The sequence below is a fragment of the Furipterus horrens genome, unplaced genomic scaffold (assembly GCF_987537825.1).
Source record: "Furipterus horrens unplaced genomic scaffold, mFurHor1.1.pri manual_scaffold_3, whole genome shotgun sequence".
In the NCBI taxonomy this organism is placed as follows: domain Eukaryota; kingdom Metazoa; phylum Chordata; class Mammalia; order Chiroptera; family Furipteridae; genus Furipterus; species Furipterus horrens.
Genome location: NW_028327173.1, coordinates 54,598,095 through 54,607,909, shown reverse-complemented (window position 1 = coordinate 54,607,909; position 9,815 = coordinate 54,598,095). Strand labels below are relative to the sequence as shown.

The following is a 9,815-nucleotide window of genomic DNA, read 5'->3' as shown; positions in this document are numbered from 1 at the left end:
ACAGAGTAGTCACAGGCTCCAGGGAATAGGTCCTGGACATCCTTGGGGACCCATTACTCTGCCTACAATACCCAATGTGATGAAAATTTTAGTGTGCTTTGTCTATGTGTTGAACACCTACCTTTCTTCCCCGTCTCTGAAGGCCATTTTAGCCTCAGGAAGAAAGTAACATCACTGACAAAAAATTTCCCTAGTATTAAAAAAGAACCTTTTATCTGTCCTGTTTCTGGATTCATAGGTTCTGAAGTTTTGTCTGCTCTTCTCCACACTGTCTGCCCCACCTTTATTGGACCTATTATTGCTTTTGGAGTCTGTCTTTTACTTAATTTGGTCTTTAGTGTTTGGGACCAGGAGTAAAAATAGAACAACAAAAAAAATAATGTGTTTCTTTTTCTTGTTTTTCCTAGGAGAGTCGTGTTTGGGGAAAGAAAACAACCCAAACCCTAAGAATTTACTCAAGCAGAACAGAGCTTAATTCACTGAGACCACCTCCTTGCCTGGCCTGTCAGCTCCTCTGTTGGACTGACTGCTGCTGACAAGCCAAGAGAGAACTCCTGCTTTCCCCAGTGAAGTAGAAAGCCACATCTTGAATCCTGAATGCCTGTGTAAGTCAATGATCACACCCTTGATGTTACCTTTTATTTCAACAGCCCTCTTGGCTCCACTTGCTGTGAGCAGTTTTAATTTCTTGCCAGTACAGTGGCACAATTTGCTGGCATTTTGGGGGGATGCTTTTCATCAAGAGCCTAATGAGTGCTTGCGTTCTGGCTGATGATAAGCACGAGGCTGCCAGAGAAATGCCAAGAGGGCCTCTCAGTTCTGGAAGACATCTCCGCCTGATTTCTCACCTCCTGTTAGCTGTGAGCTGAGATGCACATGCATGGGGAATTTTCCACAGCTAGCACTGCTCTGACAAACTACCAAAGTGTGTGTGAGGAAACCTGAAGACAACTAAGGCCTGGATCCCTGAAACTTGGCCACAAGCAGTTAAGCAGAAAAATGCTCGGATGGAACTCACTGAATAGACTCGTTAAGCCAAACTCCTGATAATGGATACACCCAGATAACCAAGACACACTAATGGAACACATCCAGAGATAATCAGACTTCCACTAATTAAATAAAATGTTTTCCTCTATCTCAGAATTTAGTATCTACATCCAAGTATTTTACCCAAATAGGAGGTTGCTATGTTATTAGCCTAATGCAGTTATAATAATGCTTTGCACTTGCAGAGTATTATTCACTGAAGCCCCTGAGGGTTTTAGTAAATGAGATGCTACTGCTGGCTTGAAGTCTCTCATTTCTTGCTCCTCACTCTTCCAGTCCTGTCTGTATTCCCTAAATTCCATGCTTTCCCTTTGTCTTCTTGTATTCCTTTACTCCTTACACATGGAGTGATTCCCCCCCTGTACCCACCACCCTGTCAAGGCTCTTTGCTTTCAAATTTCTGAATAGCTTTTTATTTTAAAACCTAGGCTGTTTTTTTTTTTTTTTTTAAGGCTATAAGTTCATCCAACGGGCTATGACAAGGACAGTTTAGTATCTATATCATGGTCACTTACACAACAGAGGATTCATAATTATTCAAAAAGAAGAGGTACAAATTTTATTATTTTCCTATAAGGTTGTTTCTCTGTTCCACCATTTCTTTTTAGGAACATTCAATGGTATTTGTCGATATGAGAATTTATTATATGAATATAGAAGAAACCTTGCTATGAAGATTATTCTAAGAACTAAGTTTGAATATTAATGGTAAGTGATACCAATACTAAAATTTCCTCCCTGACTTTGTAACTCTGAGGCCCTTTGGGTCCAAGGTTAAGTAGAGAACATGGAGATTTGGTCTTGATTACAGAAGCCAAGGAATTTTATTGACCTCATAGGACCCACATGCACAGGCCATCAAAGGAGCAGTCTGGGATTTTCTTTTACATCTGCCTCAAAGAATAAAACTTTCACAGTAATGAGATAGATAAGATTTTGTTCAATATTTCACTATCTTCCCTTTTTATCATTTAAAAAACTAACTTTCCAGAAACACTGCAAAGTGGGATCAGAGGGTGGCTCCTGACGTTTGCCTTTCTGTGATTCACCCCCCTCCTGTCAGTCCTGGTCCCACACGTTGTCAGTTAGATCAGAGGCAACAAAAGTTCCAAACTTGCTACATATTCTCATGATGTACATCTGAAAGATGCTTTAATTTTATATCACAGAGAGGGAGCACACATCCCTTTCCCCCATTAGCTTTGTTCCTTTTTAAAATTTCTTTCTTATTGTTGTTTTATTACAGTTGTCCCAGCTTTCCCCCCATTACTCTCCACTGCCCCACCCCACTAATAACCAGGCCCAGAGAAGAATGCCACCAGTCCTCCATCTTGAGAGAAGAATCCGCAATCCTGAATGCTTTTGCAAAAGAACATTAAGTACAAACAAAGTCGCTTAGCTCTCCCCTTTCTTTTTTTATTTCTCCTTTCCATTGGCCTTCTTTTCTCTTCCTTTCGTTTTTACAAATATTTATTGAGCGCCCATTAGGAACCAGCTCAAATAACATCTTCCCAGGGAAGCCCTCCATGACTTCTCAACTTTAAATCATGTCCTTGAACTTTTTACTCACTGTTGAATTTCCTATTTTATTCACAGCACTTATCATTATCTGATAGTTTCTATTTGTTTTCTTGCTTGCAGCTTACTCTTCCTGCTAGATATGCAGACGTCTTAAAGGCAGAGATATATTGTCTAACTCACTGTTTTACTTCAGTCCCCAATACAGTGTCTATTACATATTAGATTTGTTAATAAATTTTTGTTTGAATGAATGATTGGTACAAGATAATGTCAAAATGCTCTTTACTCTTGTAAAGAATTCTAATAGAAAAGGAAAATATGATTAAGTAAATGTTCGCTCAGATTTTATTTAGCCATGCTCTAGGAAGGAAAGGTAGAGCATACGGTGAAGGTCCATATTAGTGTTATTTTACAACACAGTGGAGGGGTCAGGACAGAGTTCCTTGAGGAATCATTTGTAAGCTAGACTTGAAAGATCATTCGGAGTCTATTAAGCAAAAAGGGAGAAGAAAAACGTTCCAGCCAGAGGAAAAATTTCACAGTTCCAATGCATAGAAAAGAGGAGCTTTATTTGGAGTATTCTTTAAAATTTTCTGCCTGTTAACTTGAGTATTAGGATTGTGCAATTAATTAGAAACTTGTTATATATAAAGAAATACCAGTGCAGACATTAGAATAGTGGTAATTAGTATTATTCAGAACATCAACTATATTATGACTGACCAGATGCCATTTAGTAAGACACGGAATAGAATGTTATGACTGAAATATTTGGCCATACTCAATTTTACTTCAACAAATATGTATTGAGCAGCTATTAGGAATAAGCCATTGAATTAAATTCTGAAAGACAAAAGTTAGTAGCTCAAATGTTTGCTCTCAAGAAGTTTACAGTTTAGTAGGAGAGAGAATGTTTCAATATGAAGTGATAAACAACAGAGATAGAGATATGCATATGGTACAACAAAATAAAAGGAAAGGACCAGGTTGGACTGTCAGGGAGCTCTTTCTAGAAGACAGGATCCATAAATTGAATCTTGAAAGCTTAGTAGAAATCAGAAATGTGAAGAGTGAAGTGAGAGGGAGAGAATGGAAGGGTGTAAAAGCAGAGAGAACTGTATGAGAAAAGGCTTGGAAACATGGAATAATGCAATACATAGAGGGACAAAAATACTTTTGTATTGCTATCATGTGAACAGATACAGTTTCATGGGGCTATTGTGCATATTTGATGAGTTAATGCATATGGAGTGTTTACAACCTGCCTGGCACAGAGTGAACACACAGTGAATGTTAGTGCTCTGGGGAATGTGATTGTGACTGTGGCATGTGAGGTCACTCAGGTGACAGGTGTAACTAAATATCAGGCTTGAGAGGTAGGAGAGGCACAATGCATGGGCACAGGGTATGCCATAATAACAAACTGGGATGTTTTTCTAAAAGTGATGGTGGGTCAGTGAATGAGTTTAAGCTGGGGAAGGATATGGTCCTATCTGTACCTTGAATATGTTTCTCAGATTATAGTTGGAAAATGGATTCAAAAGATGTTGAAAAAAAAAAAGTTATTAGGCTATAAAATGGATCAGGGTATGGATTAAAACAATGATAGCAAAAATAAAGAATAAATTCAAAATATGTTTGTGAGATAAAATAAATAAGTTTTTTCACTGAATGAATATGGGATGGCATGGGAGGACGTTGAAAGAGAAAAAGTAGTCAAGCATCAAATCCAGATTTCGAACTTAGGAGACTGTGGATGGTAATGCTATTAAATGACAGAGTGAACAAGAGACATAGAAGGATAAATTGACTGATTAGGACAAGAAAAAAATCTATTAAGTTCTGTTGTGGACTTCCTGAGTTTTACATGCTTCTCAGATCCCCAGATAAAAAGAGCCAGCAGGTCAGTTGGTGTGGTTGTTTAAAAACAGGGTCACACCTGGACTTTTATCCAAGATGGAGGCCTAGACAGACACACTGTGTTTCCCACCACAACTAAGAAAGAATACAACTACCTCAAAACTAGAGACAACCAGGAGTTCCAGAAAACTGAGCTGCATGGAAGTCCAACAAACGAAGATATAAAGAAGAAATACTCATCCGGATAGGTAGGAGAGGTGGAGCCGGGGTAGAGAGGATCCTGAGTGGTGGTGGCAGGAGTGGCGGCAGCAGCAGGCTGGTGGAAAATGCAGTCACATGTGTTAAAAAGTCAGGAGGGACACTTGGGGAGTGCTCCCAGCACTAGACCAGACATCACAGCTCATGGTCCCAGTGCCAGGGAAAATCAAGCATCATTGCTTCTGACTGTGCAAACTAGTGGGGGTTGGGACAGAGGAAGAAACTGCTGGTCTCTCAGCAGAGTCCACTTGTTTAAAGAACCCCCATGGTCCTAAAACATCCACAGAGCTACCCACTCTGGGAATGACGGCCAGGGTAACAACTAGAGAGGCGCCAGTCCCATACGGAAGTGGGAGAAGTGCCTGAAAAGGGGGTGAGTGCTGAACAAGCAACATTGTTCTCTCTCAGACCCCTTGCCTACATACAGCATCACACATGGTGAAATGGGTTGCCCTGTACTGATGAATACTTAAGGCTCTGCCTCTTACAATGTAACAGGTGCAACAGCTCTACCTAAGACACAGAGGCAAACAAACACAGGAGCCTGTCAAGATGAGGAGACAGAGAAGTATGGCCTAAAAGAGGAAATGGATCAAGGTCCCAATGGGAGAACTAAGCGATGAGAAGATAGCCAACCTAACAGACACAGAGTTCCAAACACTGCTGATAAAGATGCTCTCAGACTAGACAGATATCTTTAAGTATGGCAAACGCATAAAAGAAGAAGTGAAGTATATGCTAAATGAAACAAAGGAAAATCCACACAAAACCAATGGTGAAGGGAAGGAAACTGGGGTTCAAATGAATGATGTGGAACATAAGGAAGCAAAAAACAGTTAACCAGTACAGAATGAGAAAACAAGAATTGAAAAAAATGAGGAGAGGCCTAGGAACTTCTGGGACAAATTTAAACGTGCCAACATCCGAACCATAAGGGTGCCAGAAGGAGAAGAGGAAGAGCAAGAAATTGAAAAATTATATAAGAAAATAATGAAGGAAAACTCCCTAAATTTGGTGAAAGAAATAGACATACAAGTCCAGGAAGCACAGAGAGTCCCAAACAAGCTAGACCCAAAAAGGACCACACCAAGACACATCATAATTAAAATGCAAAAGGTTCAAGATAGAAAGAGAATCCTAAAAGCAGCAAGAGAAAAGCAGAGAGTTACCTACAAAGGGGTGCCTATAAGACTTTTAGCTGATTTCTTAAAAGAAATTTTGCAGGCAAGAAGGGACTTGCAAGAAGTATTCAAGGTAATGAAAAGCAAGGACTTACAACCAAGATTACTCTATCCAGCAAAGCTTTCATTTAGAATGGAAGGCAGATAAAACACTTCCCAGACAAGGTAAAACTAAAGGAGTTCATCATCACCAAGCTATTATATGAAATGTCAAAGGGACTTACTTAAGGAAAAGAAGATCAAAATTATGAATATTAAAATGACAACAAACTCACAACTATCAACAATTGAATCTAAAAAATAAAAACAAAATCCAAGTAAACAAATCAGAATAAGAACAGAATCATAGGTATGGGGATCATTTGGAGGGTAATCAGCTGGGAGGCGGAAGGGAGAGAAATGGGAAAATGGTGCAGGGATTAAGAAACATAATTAGTTGGTACAAAATAGACAGGGGGATGTCAAGAATAACATAGGAAAGGGTGAAGCCAAATAACTTATATGCATGACCCATGGACATGAACTAAGGGGGGTGGGATTGCTAAAGGGAAGGGGGTACTGGGCAGAGAGGAGCAAAGGGGGAAAACAATTGCATTATTATAACAACATATTCAATAAAATATATTTTAAAAAAACAAAACAGGGCCGCAAATTTTTTGACACTTTTACCTGACTGTGAGAGAGATATCTGCTGCAGTAAAGAGACTCACAAATATGTGTTAAAGTTTTTAATTACTGTTTTATATATTTGCATGCAAATATACATATTAGAATAATGGTTTTAGAATACTTGCATAATATTTTAACTAGTGATTTCAAAATCTTCTTGATCTCACTTCAGTCCTGAAGTTTTACTCAGCTGCTTAAGCTGGCCCACAAGTACATACCAGAGACAAAGCAAGGGAAGAAGTGGAGGTTGTTGGCCCAGGCTGAGAAAAAAAGCTGCTGGCAAAGGAGGTGGTCCACCAAAAGGCCACCTGTACTTTGAGCAGGACTTAACACTATCACCACCCTGGTGAAGTACAAGAAGGCCCAGTTGGTAGCAACTGCACACAATATGGATCCCATCCAGCTTCTTGTTTCCTGCCTGCCCTATGTCAGAAGGTGAGGGCTCCCTACTGCACCATCAAGGGGAAGGCCAGGCTGGGGCATCTAGTCCACTGGAAGATCTGCATCACTGTTGCCTTCACATAGGTTAACTTGGAAGACAAAGGAGCCCTGGCTATGATGCTGGAAGCTATCTGGACCGATTACAATGACAGATATGATGAGATTCACAGCCACTGGGGAGGCAGCATCCTGGGTCCAAAGTTAGTGGCTTAGATTGCCAAGCTGGAAAAGGCCAAGGCTAAAGAACCGGCCACAAAGCTGGGCTAAGTGTATACTGTTGAGTTTTCTGTACATACAAGTAATAAAAATTTCCTTCAAAAAGTATCAAAATAATAAATAAAATCAATGGTATTACTTGAGTCATAAGTAAGAGATATCAACACAACAAAACAACGTGTTTTTATATATTCTAAGTTGGTCCAGTGGTGTTTGGCAAACATATACACTCTTCATTAGTGGGTTTGTAGAAGATGCTCATCATCCTAATACTATGTCAATATGTCATATTTCTAACCAGGGACTAAAGCATGTTGTGAATTAGGAAAGGCCATGAGATTTGGGAGTTATGTGGAACTTGACTGACCCTCTACTATACACGTAATATCAGATTCCACCATTTTCATTGAGAATTTGGTATGGTCCAGACATTTACATCTTAGTCCTAACCCTCAGCAGAATTCTGTAAAGTGGTTACTAATTTACTCATTTTAAGTTTAAAGACTAAGGCTTAGAGAGGTTAAATAACTTATCCAAGATCATCAAGTAATAAGGATAAAATATGGAGTTAGATCTATCTGATTCTAGAGTGAGACGGAAAGAGCTTGACCTCTGTTGGTACCAGCTCTCCACTTCAGAGCTGTGTGGTTTGGGCAAGTATGACTCAACAGCTCTCAGTCTCAAACTATTTGTAATAGAAAGATAATACCAATTTAAAGAGTTACTTTGACAATTCAGTTATATATACATATATAAGCATATGTAATAAGTGCTTAAAGAATGTACATTCAATTTGACTATCCATTTTAGTATATGTGGTTTCTTATATAGTTTTATTTCAAAACTATTTTTGTGTTATCTCCATAAAAGAAGGGCAGTTCTTCCTATTTTAATGAAAATTAGTATTGTTTTATTTATTTTTAAAGGAGAGAGTAACTAAACATGTAGAAATATAACCAGTATACACAAAATCACATATAGATTTAAAACTACCACTTAAGTTCTCTGTATAGTCCTTTCTCTATCCCACCCTTAATCCACACTAACATAGTAAATTAGATTCACTAAATAAACTAGGTTCACTAAACTCCAAATAGGTAAGAATTCAGTATAGAAGAAACTTGAAAATTTATAAGTCATCCATAAAAATTTATCAAAATAATTAACAAATCCACCTCTCCTTCCTTCTACTCTTCCTCCACCCTTATCTCTTAGTTATTTTTAACTGGCTGAAAACCGCAGAAACTAACCACTATAAGACTTCATTACTTTTTGAGAATACACTATAGTATGTCTACCATAAATAATTCTCACCATACTACACTTGTCAAAAGAAATGAACAAAGTATATATCAAGATACAGGAAACTTGATTTTTATTGTTTTTGCTCACTTACTCACTAATTCTCCAACTGCAGCTCCCTGTCACTGTGAATTAGAGTGGTTCTGCTGTATACAAATATTGTATTCAGGGTAATTAGATATTGGAATAGGACCCTCTGTAAATTACTTTTTAACTGGTGTCAGTGCTGAAGCAAATAACTTTTAGCAAAGGAGAAGTTTCAGTTAGTTCTGTTTCTAGTTTGGGTTATTTTTCTGACCCTAAACAGCCTGACATAAAGGAGTGCTTTTCTTTGTCAAAAGCAGCCTTTTCAAATCTAACTGCCAGACACACTATTGAGCTATGTGTTCAATGCTAATTGGCTGAGATCTTTTCAATTTGGCAGATTCATCTTTAATGCAGTGGATGTAAGATTATGTGTAGGTCTTTTCAATGGTTTTTCCATACTGGTGATTAGGGCAGGAGATTTGAACATAAGCAGACTGCTGGCTATTTCTTCTGGCCAATTTAAATTGATTCATACAAGTCCTTTGTACCCCAGGGAAAGGGCAGAATAAATCCGAGTGAGTGAGAGAGCTATCGCTACTTTCAGATGGAATAGTAGGGAAAAAAAGCAGGGGCGGAGGAGGCAGACTTAGGGATGGGAAACACTCTAAATATTGTAAAATTGGAGCAGCTCTGCACACATTGGCAGAGAAATACTGAAAATTAAACAGTAGGTTTCTGTGTAGAATCAAGGTCATCAGGAAAATTATTTCCAAGATTGATTTTGATATCATTAGGTTAAAAGGACTATGTAAACAAAGAAACAAAACAAAAACAAAAACAGACTCACAGAAACAGAGACCAAAGGGATGGTTGCCAGAAGGGAGGGGGTGAAGGAATGGGTGAAAAAGGTAAAGGGGAATATAGTCAATAATATTTTGATGACATTGCATGGTGACAGATGATAATTAGAATTAGTGGAGTGATCACATTGTAAGGTATAATAATGTCAAATCACAATGTTGTACACCTGAAACTAATAATTAATGCAATATTATAATATCAACTATACTTAAATAAAAAATAAATAAAAAGAGCTATGCAAATGGAAAGTATTTTTTATATCTGATCCCACAGGGAGTCATGGTAAGTCAGCTCTTTTCTGAAAGTACTTATAAAAAAAAGATAACTCTCCCAGGACTGCAAAGCACCCCTAAACATGCTACATCAGAATAGCAGAGAGTGTCAACTAAAAATTTTGTCTCAAAATCATTCAAAGATGAATGTTGTTGA

At 38.2% G+C, this 9,815-nt stretch overlaps 1 pseudogene; it reads left to right on the top strand.

Moving 5' to 3' along the window:
* The first annotated feature begins 728 nt into the window (after positions 1 to 728).
* On the top strand, positions 729 to 7,247 carry LOC150015103 (large ribosomal subunit protein eL8-like; annotated as a pseudogene).
* Positions 7,248 to 9,815: the final 2,568 nt, after the last annotated feature.